The 13,979-nt window shown below is 38.8% G+C and overlaps 1 long non-coding RNA gene across 1 annotated transcript in view; it reads left to right on the forward strand.

The window, feature by feature from the left end:
* The first annotated feature begins 4,665 nt into the window (after window positions 1–4,665).
* LOC123333107 overlaps window positions 4,666–13,979 on the forward strand; it is a 98,509-nt gene continuing 89,195 nt past the window's right edge. The window contains exon 1 of the long non-coding RNA XR_006550259.2: window positions 4,666–4,977. This is a non-coding gene — a long non-coding RNA (uncharacterized LOC123333107). The remainder of the gene's footprint in view (window positions 4,978–13,979) is intronic.

A 13,979-nucleotide genomic window follows, 5' to 3' on the forward strand; every position in this document is an offset into this window, starting at 1 on the left:
CAACAGAGGACCCAGTAGCAGATGGTTGATAAGTTCCCCTCTTGTTCAATATATTCTGAAATGGAATTAATTTTTAATACCACATATTAGCAGTCATCTAATACAGAGGTAATCTCCTTGAAGTTCCTTCCGGTAAGCACAGATGCTGTTGATGAATAAATGGAAGTCTGAGTCTAATGGAAAGTGTTTTTCCACCTTTTCCTAGGATAGGCATTTTGGTCTGAATTTTGCTGGTGTGTACTTGTAAGACACTCAATAACTGTTAACTCTCTTAGGGTATGCCTGAGTGAATGGATCATAGTATAGTGGGGAAAGCACTGGACTGGAAGTCAGAGAAACTGAAATCTGTTCCTTGATGTTTTTGCTATCCAGTGGTGTGAGTGTAAATAAATCACTGACTGTCTTGATTTTAGTTTGTGTAAACAAATGAATATATGAATTAATCTGAGGATTTCTAAGATACTGTTAATGAGTTCCCTGTTTTTCAGACATTGTAAATGATAAATACTACTCGTTGTCTTCAGCTGTTCAAAGTAAAAAGATAACTATGTTTTAATTCAGTTATTTAAATATGGATGAAGCCCAGTTACCTGACATTTTTATTGCACATAGTAATAAATAAAAATAAATACAATTTATAGAGCCCTTAGTATGTTTCAGGTAATATATTAGGTACTTTATAAACACTATCTCATTTAATCCTTTATGAATTAGTCATTATCATAATTTTATAGATGATGAGACTTAAGCTTTGAGAGTTTGAGTAACTTGACAAGGCCCAGAAGCTGCTCCTGATTGCTAAGCCATGACTTCCAGTCATTTCTGTGTTACTCCAGAGGCTGTGGCATAGCCACAGCTGTGTACCTGAATGGAGCCTGATAATACAAGGTTATCAAAAGGAATTACTGGTTCAAGATAGGACGTCTTAAAGTGGTTTTAACCTTAATTAAAAAAAAATTTAAAGGTAATATATAGTTACATTCTTTGTGCAAAATTCAGATAACTCACGGCAAGATGTGAAATTTCCTCTTTAGACACACTTCCACTCCCATTCTCCTTTCCAACAGTGTAATTGCTATCTATAGGAGAGTTTGGGAGGTGGTGTTAGTGACCAAAAGGAAACCCAAAGGGCCTCCGAAGGATAATTGTTTTCTGATTCTTAATCTGGGTGTCTGGTAACCCAGAGATACCCATTTTTGTGAAAATACATTAGGCTATACATTTATGGTTTGTATACTTTGTGTATGTACATAATATTCCAATAAAAAGCTTATCTAAGAAAATGTCATTGTATAAACATCCTGTATGATTAGTTATCCTGGGCCTCTCTTTGGGGGAACTTTAGGAAAAGCCTTATAAAAACTGAGTTTTCTCTTTATTCCTTGAGGATTGATGATCCTGCCCCATAATTTCTAGAATCCACTTTGGTTTTACCATTTGTTGGGAGCCTCCTACATACTCGGCAAGCTCTGTGCAATGTGTTTCTCTGTGTCAGGCTGCCCATATTCTCAGAAGAATACCTAACTTCAATCCATGCTTAATTTTTAATCTTTGTTTAATTCAAATCTCAGATTTTCCAGTGGATCATGTCAGAAAGAATACTTCTTCCCCATCCACTTGGTTTCTACGAAGAAGGATTTTACTTAAAATAGCGTAATTTATCTACATGAAGCTCTGAGTAGCAGCTTTTGGTATTTCTTTCCTTCTCCAATGAATAGCCTAACACTTCCATTTTCATGACTCTTAGGAGGCACATGCCGACACAGAGCTCTTGCCCACAGTTGACCATAGAGGGGTTCATTGTTTCTGCTCACCAACATCCAGTGCTCTTCTCTGGACATGTGGAAGGCAGAATTTACTGGTGGGGTCATATTTATTAGGTTTGGCCACTGGCTCAGGATTGACAGTGGTATTCATTTTTGGAGCAGAGGATGTGATTACCAGAAAAACTGAGAGGCTTTTCAGAACCCTGTCTTATCTTTCTACCATAATAGGCAGCAAAGTCTGAGATGCTGTTGCTCCTTTAGTTTTGATTCCAGAGAGAAGACTAGAACATAGAGCAGAGTCTCATCTGACCTGTGATGGATACATTAAATGAGCAAGAAATATGCCTTTGTGGCTTCAAGTCACACAGATTTGGGGGTCATTTGGTGTTGCAGGACAATCTGGGCTCTTCTGACCTATAGTCAGGAGTTAAACTTAGTAGCCGAGGCTTTGTTCACGGGTGTGAGGAGTCATTCAGCGCAGCCTGTATGGGGCATGTGTGATAAGTCGTTTGGTCATGTCTGACTGTATGACTATGGACTGTATACTATGGACTGTAGCCCACCAGGCTCCTCTGTCCATGGGATTCTCCAGGCAAGAATACTGGAGTGGGTTTCCATGCCCTCCTCCAGGGGATCTTCTTGACTCATGGATCGAATCCATGTCTCCTGCGGCTCTTGGATTTGCAGGCAAATTCTTTACTGCTGAGCTACCTGGAAAGCCCTCCTGTATGGGTGGGTGAACCTAACTCTCAGGTTGAGCTTTTAAGAATTTATTTATTAAAAGCTCAGAAGTTTATTTAGAGGCTATATTCTTTCAAACCAATGTAATATGTGATAGAGATTTTTAAAAATGTCTCTTGTTTACCTTGCTCTTCTGCCTTAATTGTTGGTTTAGAACTCGTATGGAGTAGAGGAGCATTGTCTACTAGACTTCCTCTGTTGTAAATCTCTCAGGTTTTGAAGAGGACCGAGTGACCAGGAAAGGAAGTGAAGAGGTAGGTAGAGAGGCAAGATCATGCCTGGTCTCCTGGGTAATGTTAGCGATTTGTCTTTAATTCCATTAGAAATTCACAGAAAGTTTCAGGCAGATATGTGTCAAGACAGGATTTACATTTTTCCAAGAACAGTCTGATTGGTGTGTAAAGAGTGCATTAGAGGATATGAAAACAGACCTGGGACTCTGGTTAAGAAGACTGCTGGAAATCCTGACAAAGCATGGTGGTTGCCCAAAGACAAGAAATTATGTCGTGGTTAAAATGATGAAATAAACATGTCCTTTTTTCTCTTATGGTTTAGCTCGATCTGGGGATACATTTTAGAATATTTAGAGGAATGGAAGCATCACATAGTCTTCGGGCAATCTTCCAAGTGTGTTATTCTCTCTTCTCAATCTCCTTGTTTCTCTCTCTCTCTTGCATTATGTATGCATGCACACACACACACAGAAACTTACACATAGCTTTTGATTTGAGATTACATTTTTGATAATAATTTTAAACTCCCAAGTTCTGTATGTGCTTTAACAATCAGTTGATATCTGTCATATCACTTAAGCATTAATGAGGACCACATTATCTCTATCCTTTCAAGAGGGTCTGAAGGCGGCTTTATATCACCTCTGGCTCACAGCCCCTTTGTAACAAGATATCTCTATCCAGAGCACTACTATCTTGCAAGGCACTCTAATCTCTATCTTCCCTCATTTACAAAGAACCTCCTACACAACACCGATTCCCTTGTTATGAGAAGCCAATGGCCACAGAGAAAGGAAAAACAATTTTTAGAGAAGGAGATCCTTCACCGTAGAGGAGGGGATCTCTGACTGCTTGCTCAAGCTGGCAACAGGTTTATAAAATGCCAATTAAAAGGGACCAAGTGGCTTGTGGAGGTGAGGTACTTACTGCTGGGCGCTCCTCTCATTTCTATTTGCTGCATAAAGGTTAGCAGTAAAGTGAAAATCTTCTTTTCCACACAGCACATATATCTGATTTGAAGTCCACATGACCTTGGATGAATAGATGCCTAATGAGATTCTGTACATGAGGCCAAGGTTTTCCTAGCAAGAACATTTGGGATTATTCCAACACTCAAATGGGTGATTGATGCACTAAAGTTCTACATTATAGAACTTAGACACTGTGGTTTGAATCTGGAAAGATTTCAAAGGGTAGTTTACAAATATTCTGCTGCCACAATTAAAAACAATTCTCAAAAAGATATCTGTAAAACATCTACTCATGAGCCCTATAAAACCAGATATAAAATATATAACTGAAAAATTTTATTTTTTTTATATAAGAAGAGTTTGAAATCTCATTTGATATTGGAGAGTCCGAGTCCATAAAAGGTGAATTTTGTTTTGGGGTAGCTTTTAAAATAGCAATAAAATAGTGAAAAGTGTTGTATGCTAAAGCTGCTTCAATTATAAAAGAGAGAGAAGGGGCAAAAAAAGTCAGTGTATCTATATAAAGATTTTTTTTTCCTAAAGCAAACATACGCTTACTTAGAAGTGTTAACTGAATTCAGTTTCACATTAAAAAAAAGTGTGAACTCATCCCTGTTTGCAGCCTCAAAATTATCTGACTGACCAATAGATGGCGCTCTGATCTTAATTCTGGTGAAGATTTAATGCTATAAACTGTGGATTTTTATAGAATTAAAAAAGGTTCACCATGTCTCATTCATTCATTCATTCAAAGAACAATTAATGAGACTCCACTGTGGGCTAGGACTGTCAGGTCTCTTTCCACAGGGTCCAAGACCACTGTAAGGTAAATAAAAACTTCAACTTCTTTACTAAGTAATAATAGGTATTTATATTGCAATGTATTAAATACCGTCAAAGCTTAATGGCTTGCAATAACAAGGATTTATTACTAATCGTTGTTTTTTCAGGTGAGTGGGTCCTCTGCTGGTTTCTCCTCAGCTCCCTCTTTCGTGTAGTTATATTTAGCAGGAGGCTCTCCTGGACTAGAAGGTCTGAAATGACCCAACTCCCACGTCTGGCAGCTGGTGCTGACTGTACTCGGGCATAACTGTATCTGCCTCCATGCAGGCTGGCCCTGTTTCTCACCTGGTGGTCTCAGAACAGTGCTTCAAATGGTGAAGACAGAGCCATAAAGCCTCTGAGGCCTATCTAGTCTTATAAGTTACATCATGTCACTTCTGCTACCTTCTACTGATGAAAGGAAGTCCAAACCGGATTCAAGAGGTGAGGAAATAGACTTCATCTCTTGATGGAAAGAGTGGTAAATCACATTGCAAATTGACATGCATCCTGAGATGAGAGGACTTAAATGAATCATCGTAGAATAGGCACTGCAATCTAGTTCCTGCAGTCTCCTTGTAGAAACATTACTGGAGATGCCTGGACTTGCTATTTTTAAGGAAGAAAAGTGATATGTCTTTAACACAAAATGTCTATTGGGCTAAGGAGGCTAGTGTTTTGGTGGAGAGTAAAGGGGTACGTGGATTTGGATTATCCATCGTGTATGCTATGTGGATCGCTTCATTATTAGTCTTTTCCGTTATTCCTAGATATTTAGTTTTCTTTAGCAGTTGACTAACCTTGTAACAGCCTGTTAACTCTTAATCTTCTGCAGAAGGTAGGACGGTGAGAATGGAATGAGACAGAATGAAGTAGTGAGCTACCCTGGCAAGTCAGTGTGATATAGTTCTAGTATTTGTTGGTATTATACATAATCAGATAATTAACTTTTCTACACCAACATTTAATAAGCATACAAAAATACATTTTATAAGTTACATCTCTTTTTGTTATCATTTCAGTGATTATCTTCTGTATGTCAAGACTTTTACGTATGTTACCTATGCTTCCAAATGTTATAACAGTCCTGAAAAGTGTCAGTTCCTCTTTTACACAGAAACTTAGGCCTAAGTAAGGTAGGTGAACTTCTTAAGCAAACTATTAAGTATATGACAGAATTTGGACATCCAGGTGCCTTCTCAATATCCATTCTTCTCTTCTTTCTGAGCATCGAAACCCCAATTTTGCTGAAGATTTCAGCGTGCCCAGCCAAAGCTACATTTCACAGTCTCCTTTGCACAGTTGAGAGAAACTAAATGGCTGATGAAATGTAGCTGGAAATGGTTTTATAGGGCTTCTGGCAAAGTGCCTGAGACAGAGGACTGACTTGGCTGATATGTACATTCTTGTATTGGTCCTTCCTACTGGAACAGGATATGATGCCTGGAGCTCCAGCAACCATGATGTAAGCATATGGATCTAGCCAAACTATTAGGATAGTATAGCAGAGACCTTGATGAAGCAGGGGCTCCTGAACAAGCTGTGGAGCTGCTTTATCAGCTTTTATATTAGAGGAAAATAAAATTACCATCTCGCTTATTTTATTTTTCTTATATAGGAAGTTATACTCAATTCTAACAGACAGCAAAATATAATTCTACCCTCCATCACTTTATCTCAATGCTTTATTTAAAAGAAAAAATATAAAATTTGAATTATAAAAGTAATAAAATATTATTGCAGGTCCAAGAATGTCCATGCACAATCACAAGCCTCAACCTCTGCAGAAGATTAGAAAGAATCTGAACTCCTCCATTCTAGCCCCTGTAAACTTGTATTTCCAAGGCTTGCCTTCCTGTTCTCCAATTTCAGTCTGTGGCTTCCACAGTAACATTTTCATGCTTCTGCCTCGGAGAATGAGAGTTGTTGTCTTTGCTTGAATTTTGTGGCACTAAGACTCCTGCAGTGCTCTGACCTTCAGATATCACACCTGAAATCAGTATGTCTTCAAATTTCAGGTGAATGAGAATCACATGGTATATTTGTAAATTAAAAAGTTCATTTTCAGATATACCATAGAGATTTTGAATCAGCTGTTCTCCAGCAGGGTCCAGGAATTTGCATTGTACCATATACTCCAGGCAGTTCTTAGGTATGTGATTCACAAGTTGACTTTGAGAAATCCTGCTAAGCCTTTCCTCCTATCCAATGCCTTGTACCGTGCTATCTGACCCAAACTTGCAATGAGGTGGCGGATGACAATTATATGGGGTTATGTTTTCCTCTCATATGAGCCCTGCTGTGATATGAATATCAGAGATGATATCTGAAATTTAGTAAGTTAGGGGAATATAGCTTAGTTTTTGCTTACTATAGAAAATTTCTTACAAGTATTAAATTTGTACTAATTGGTATGGCTGGCACAAATTGAACCAGATGGATAGGTAAGTCTCCTATTTTCACAGACTTCCAGTTCCAAGTTGGCTTTTCTATGTTTAATTATTAAAGATTAATTTTATTTTGCAGAACATTCACAGAGAATTGCCAATACCTTTTCTCATAGGACATAATTTAAAAACTTTAAAAGATGAACATTTTAATGAAAGTTTGAAAATGTTGCCAATATTTTTATAGAAGCTGTGAAATTATTCCAGTTCAATGCTGCATATTAGAAGCAAAAGTTATAAGAAACTGAATTCTAGCCACACCTTGAAAGAAAATATCTCCAGTGGATTTTCTGCTTCACAGGGGATGTGTTCTTGAAAAGTGCAACAAAATGCCAGGTGGTAAAATTAAAACAGTCAACTTATATGTTTTAAGACAGAACTGGACTTTTTACAAAATCTGTAATTTTGCCTGACTACCTCATTATATACTACTAGCATTTCCTACGCGCTCTTATGTTCTTTCGTTTGTTCTTTTCCTTCGCAGTTTGCTTTCTTTCCGCTGGGTTTAAGTTGAATCGCTCTCTGTAACGTGATCCCTCCTACTGCCGCTGCTGTTACCATTACAGCTATTACCAGCACCGCTACTACTGCTCGGCTTTATCTCCAACTTCCCCAGCTATTTATCATCTCAACATAGTGTCAGTGTTACAGGCGTGCTACCGATTTCACCCTTTTAACGACCCCTCTGCCTGTTCCTATATGAACTGGTTGGTCTCTATAGAGGCCTGGTGCACAGTTACTGTCTAGACGTTTCTGTTCTTCATTACCCTGAGGATTCTCTCTATTTCTCTTTCATGCTGGATCTTATTCTTCTAATTCTCTTCCCTGGTCTTTCTTTCCTCATTATGATGGAACTCGTTTCTATTATCCTGAAAGAGTTTGCATGGAAGGTAAACGTTTTCAGAACTTGCGTGCTTGAAGATGTCTTTTTTTTTTTTTTTTTTAATGCCATCACTCTTAATTGCTTGTTTGGGTTTAGAATTCTAGGTTGAAATTAATGTCCCTTTGTATTTTGTGATCATCATGCTCCATCTTCTTGAAGCTGACGTTTTAGTATTGAGAGATCCAATGCCATTGTATTTCTTGATCATTGTATGAACTGTGATTTTATTTATTTTTTATTCTTAAAGCTTCTACAATCTTTTGGTTGTCCCCGGTGATATGAAATATCATACATCTTAGTATAAGTCTATTTTATATATATGTCAGAACTTTGGTGAACATTTTCAATCTAGTGATTCAATTTTTTCATTTTGTGAACTTGTACTGAGTTGTTTATTGTTTTTCCTTCCTCTCTTTTTCTCGTATTTTTCTTTCTAGAACCTATTATTTCAGTGTTAGATTTTATGAATTTAATTCTGTTTTTTTTTTTAATTTTTCTCTTCTATTTTCTATTCCTTTGACTGTTTGCTATACTTTCTAAGGTCTATCTTCCGACTTTTACATTGATTATTTAATGATTGCTATTGTAGAATGGCTTCCCACTCCAGTATTCTTGCCTGGAGAATTCCATGGCCAAAGAGCCTGGTGGGCTACAGTCCGTGAGGTCACAAAGAGTTGGACATGACTGAATGACTAACACTTTCACTTCACTTTCATTACACTTTTATTTTCTAAGAGCTGTTTTCTTGTGTTTTGTTTTCTGAACGGTCTTTTTATCTCTTCCTTTTTTTTTTTTTTTTCCCAATTGTGTGGTGCAGTTAGCTATCCAATATAGATTTGTATCTCTTTCCTTAAAATAGAGCTGCTGATAGAAAGTGACTGCTCAGTCAGGGACCACATTTCCAAGCTCCTCTTGCATCTTGTTAATAGAAAGTGAACAAAAGTAACATGTTTTTCTAGGCTAAAGATTTAAGAACTAGGTATTTTTCCTTTTTCCTTTCTTTCTTCATTGGTCAGATGAATAGATAGACTCTAAGGACCAAAGGGATGGGGAAGCCAAATTACTATGTGGAACAGAGCCCTTCCCTCCATCCTATTTCTAATTGAACTTTGCATAGGTGAGAAGTAAATAACTATGATGTCAAGCCTTTGAGATGGTAAGGCGTTTCTATTGTGGCACTTAGTATACTTTCATTAATGTGTCATTTTGGATTGATTGATGTAATATCTTCTTTTCTCTTAAACTATTGATGGTATTTTTAAAATTCACTTTTCTTATTCTAGTGTAGTCTTGTTTTCCCTCATGTTGCTTTTCTGGGTGTTGGTCACTGTCTGTCACTTGGGGACTTGCCTCAAATATCCTTAGTGGCCATTCATATTTAAGAAGAAGGCACACACACACACACACACACACACACACACACACAAAACCCTGTTTGGAAGTTGTGTGCATGTGTGGGGTGTCTGGACTGTGGGCTTCAGACTAGAGTGATTTGACAGTATGTTTCCTTGGGAAATTCTTTGTGAGAGCATACTGCCTAGAAATCCCTGGGTTGCCCAGAAAAGGTGTTTTGACATCCTCCCTGGAGGGTATAGTCTTCACAGCCATTATTCAGAGAGACAGTGTGAGAGAGAGGGGTTGGGTGAGCCATAGAATGATGGGAGTCTCAGTATTTAGTATGGGGACTTTTATTTAATTCCCCTGTTTTTTTTATGGCACCTCTGCCTGCAGGTGTAGCAGAGACACCCTCAATTTCACTCCAACTGCAGAGTAAACGTCTAGTCTGCCAGAGTGAGAGAAGAGTTGCTGTCCAGCCTCCACAAAGTGAGGGTCCAGGAAGACCAATGGTTTCTCAAAGAGGACTTTGAAACAACTCTGCTGTTTGTATCATCACTGTTACCCACAACTCTCCCAGAGATACCTGGTTCACTGAATCTTGGGTCTTTGGGGAACTCTGTTGCATATATCAGATTGCTTTTGAGCCCTTGCTACTGCTGGCTCAGAATTCAGCTTTCTCAGATTTGCCAAGTAATTTACACTCATCCAGCTGCTTCCTAGCTTGCAAAACGGTATCATTTTTGTCCCCTTTCCAAATATTCTTTGTCTATGTGAGTTCATGCCTTTATTAAAAATTACAGCATGTTGGGCTTTTAGAAGATAGCAAAGGTCTATAAGTGCATTAATTTGTCATCTTCATCTGGAAACATTAAAAAAAATTTAAATTAAAACCCACTCAATTTTATAATTTCCCAAATAGCAGGACATCCAGTATTGTTGCTCCTCTCTTCTGAATTGTTCAATGATCTCAGAAGATTACTCCCAGGGGCAGATCTTGCCTATAGTTGCCTCACCAAGAGAGAACTGGGGAATGACTGATTTTCTGGTGGGAGTCTTTTTTTTTTTTTTGGCTTCCATTGTATTCATAGCTGGTGTACAGTATTGCTCTTGTAAATCGGTTTGGCACAGCTCATGGCTGCATTTATGCTCTGCTTTCTGGTGGTCTAGATTCCTGCACAGATTTTCTGATGGAGGTTAGCCTCACTCCTTCAGCCAAGAGCGGTCTATAGTTTCTCTCCGAGTTGCATCCTTTTAGTTCATACTCACGTGCTCAGGTGGTGTTTTCAGAATGTGGTACATATTGGCTAAAATGAACATCCAACTTCAGCTACAGCTGACCTAGAACGAAGCCTCACTGAATAAGCCTGGGGACCCAATTCAGATTCCTTGTCCATAATAATAAGTGCTTCTTAAAGCACCCCAGGGACCTTTTTGGCCAAGAGTCATTCTAGAAACTGGAAGTCTGGACACTGCTTGATAACTTTTAGCCCTAGATATAGGAGAAAGCACAGATTTTTCTGATTGGCAGCACTTGTATGAAATTTGGAGGGTAAGAGAGAACCAGAAATCCATTATTACTCCTCTTGGCAGTTCAGGTATGTGGGTCTCAGCTGAAGTGAGATTTTGCAGGGGCCTCCAGTATTGTCCTGTGAGTGCCTCAGCTCAGTGCTAGAGGCAGCTCTGATTACTGTCAGCGTTTTCCCGTGGATTCTGCAAACTTTCAAACTCTGAATGCTAGTGGTCCAGTTTCCTGACCTCTATTTCTCCAGCATGTCCAACAGTTTGGTAAGCACATAACTTCTTATATTAATTCTCTTTGTGCTTAAAACACACAGGTGGCCTGCTTATGACTCCTGTTGTACCATCTTCTCTCGCGGCACTTTTCTCAGGGCTTTGAGGGCTTCTTATTACACCGAGAAGAACATGGTAACTTTCAAATGGAAATTCTCGTTGGGGGAACCGTGTGTGGGTTGTGAGTTAATTTCCACTGAACTAAGTAGGGACCCTGCTCCACACAAAAGTGTGGGGGAAATCCAAGAATCACTTGTAAATTATTTGAGGACTGCCTTAATTCTCCAACGGGGCCATGAAATATGTTTAGAGGGAAAAAAATCAATTTCTTTAGGTAAATAAGTGAAAAGTTTTAATATTTTCTCCAGAAATCAAAGTTACATTGGTAGGCACTATACAAATGGTATAGCAACCAGAGCTATAATTCAGTGAATCCCAGCCTATCTAATTTAAACTTATTATTGTCCATACTGTCATCCTGTGGAAAAATTATAAAACATTTTTTGGCTTCTTTTTCCTAAAGAGCTTTGATTATTGGATTTCTCTATTCATTATGGAGTCTCTTTTACATTAAATATAATAATTAATTTCTTAGTGACTTATTATTTTCAAATCCATTACTTCTGCTTCACTGGAGGTATAGTCCAAAAAAAATGCCTGAAGAAAGAGAATACATAATTCTAAGAGTTGCTGCTGCTGCTGCTGCTAAGTCGCTTCAATCGTGTCCAACTCTGTGCGACCCCAGAGACGGCAGCCCACCAGGCTCCCCCATCCCTGGGATTCTCCAGGCAAGAACACTGGAGTGGGTTGCCATTTCCTTCTCCAATGCATGAAAGTGAAAAGTGAAAGTGAAGTCGCTCAGTTGTGTCCGACTCATAGTGACCCCATGGACTGCAGCCTACCAGGCTCCCCCGTCCATGGGATTCTCCAGGCAAGAGTACTGGAATGGGGTGCCATTGCCTTCTCCGAATTCTAAGAGTATAACCTTGTTATATCAGGTTTATGTATAAATTTATAAAGTCATTTTATATTGGAAGAATCCATTAAGGTCAGGTAATTGAAACTTTTAGAATGGTCTTTTCAAAATAGTTTAAATATACAGAATATTATTTATCTCTTATCATTTTAATGGCAACTGTAGATAGGTTATGGGTTTCCCAGCTGGCACTAGTAGTAAAGAATCTGCCTGCCAATGCAGGTAGACTTAAGAGATGCAGGTTCAATCCCTGGGTTGGGAAGATCCCCTGGAGGAGGGCACGGGAGCCCACTACAATATTCTTGCCTGGAGAATCCCATTGATAGAGGAGCCTGGCAGGCTGCAGTCCATAAGGTTGCACAGAGTTGGACACGACTGAGTGACTTAGCATATATGCCCGTAGGTAGATTATAAAAGGATCTTCTGATTGATCCAAATATATTCTGATCCCAAATCATGAAAGTTCAGTTCAGTTACTCAGTCGTGTCCGACTGTTTGTGACCCCATGAATCGCAGCATGCCAGGCCTCCCTGTCCATCACCAACTCCCGGAGTTTACCCAAACTAATGTCCATCGAGTCGGTGATACCATCCAGCCATCTCATCCTCTGTCATTCCTTTCTCCTCCTGCCCCCAATCCCTCCCAGCATCAGGGTCTTTTCCAGTGAGTCAACTCTTCGCATGAGGTGGCCAAAGTACTGGAGTTTCAGCTTTAGCATCATTCCTTCCAAAGAAATCCCAGGGCTCATCTCCTTTAGAATGGACTGGTTGGATCTCCTAGCAGTCCAAGGGACTCTCAAGAGTCTTCTCCAACACCATAGTTTAAAAGCATCAATTCTTTGGCACTCAGCTTTCTTCACAGTCGAACTCTCACATCCATACATGACCACTGGAAAAACCATAGCCTTGACTAGTTGGACCTTTATTGGCAAAGTAATGTCTCTGCCTTTGAATATGCTATCCAGGTTGGTCATAACTTTCCTTCCAAGGAATAAGTGTCTTTTAATTTCATGGCTGCAGTCACCATCTGCAGTGATTTTGGAGCCCAGAAAAATAAAGTCTGACACTGTTTCCACTGTTTCCCCATCTATTTCCCATGCAGTGATGGGACTGGATGCCATGATCTTCATTTTCTGAATGTTGAGCTTTAAGCCAACCTTTTCACTCTCCTCTTTCACTTTCATCAAGAGGCTTTTGAGTTCCTTTTCACTTTCTGCCATAAGGGTGCTGTCATTGCATATCTGAGGTTATTGATGTTTCTCCTGGCAATCTTGATTCCAGCTTGTGCTTCTTCCAGCCCGGCGTTTCTCATGATGTACTCTGCATATAAGTTAAATAAGCAGGGTGACAATATACAGCCTTGTACTCCTTTTCCTATTTGGAACCAGTTTGTTGTTCCATGTCCAGTTCTAACTGTTGCTTCCTGACCTGCATGCAGCTTTCTCAACAGGCAGGTCAGGTGGTCTGGTATTCCCATCTCTCTCAGAATTTTCCACAGTTTATTGTGATCAACACAGTCAAAGGTTTTGGCATAGTCAGTAAAGCAGAAATCATGAAAAGACTGTAGTAAAAACCTCATGCAAGTTACATGTTTCCAACTTGTAAAACATTTACCCATGGAAATAAATTTTTTTTTGTTTATGTGATATTTATATCCTACTTACTCCAGAAAAGACTGGGAGAAGCTCATGTAATTAAATATAAAATAAAATAAGAAAACTTTAAAATTGAAAGGAGCAGAGGGATAAATAATAAATGTTCCAGGGTATCCAAATTTTTTTTTTTTTTTAAAGGGAGGTAGGTTGGTATAAGTAAAAGAAATTAATAAAACATAGATCTATGTCCTAATCTTTCTACTGGAAAAAAAAACTTGATTGTATGAATTTAACCAAACTTTGGAATCTCACTATCTACATCTGTGAAATGGATATAAAGTGTGAGTAACCTAGCCAGTGATTATATTCCGTGACACTGCCTTACTGGAAGATTCCTTCCTCCTCAGCTCTCCTTTG

The sequence above is a fragment of the Bubalus bubalis genome, chromosome 1, assembly GCF_019923935.1.
Source record: "Bubalus bubalis isolate 160015118507 breed Murrah chromosome 1, NDDB_SH_1, whole genome shotgun sequence".
Classification (NCBI taxonomy): Eukaryota; Metazoa; Chordata; class Mammalia; order Artiodactyla; family Bovidae; genus Bubalus; species Bubalus bubalis.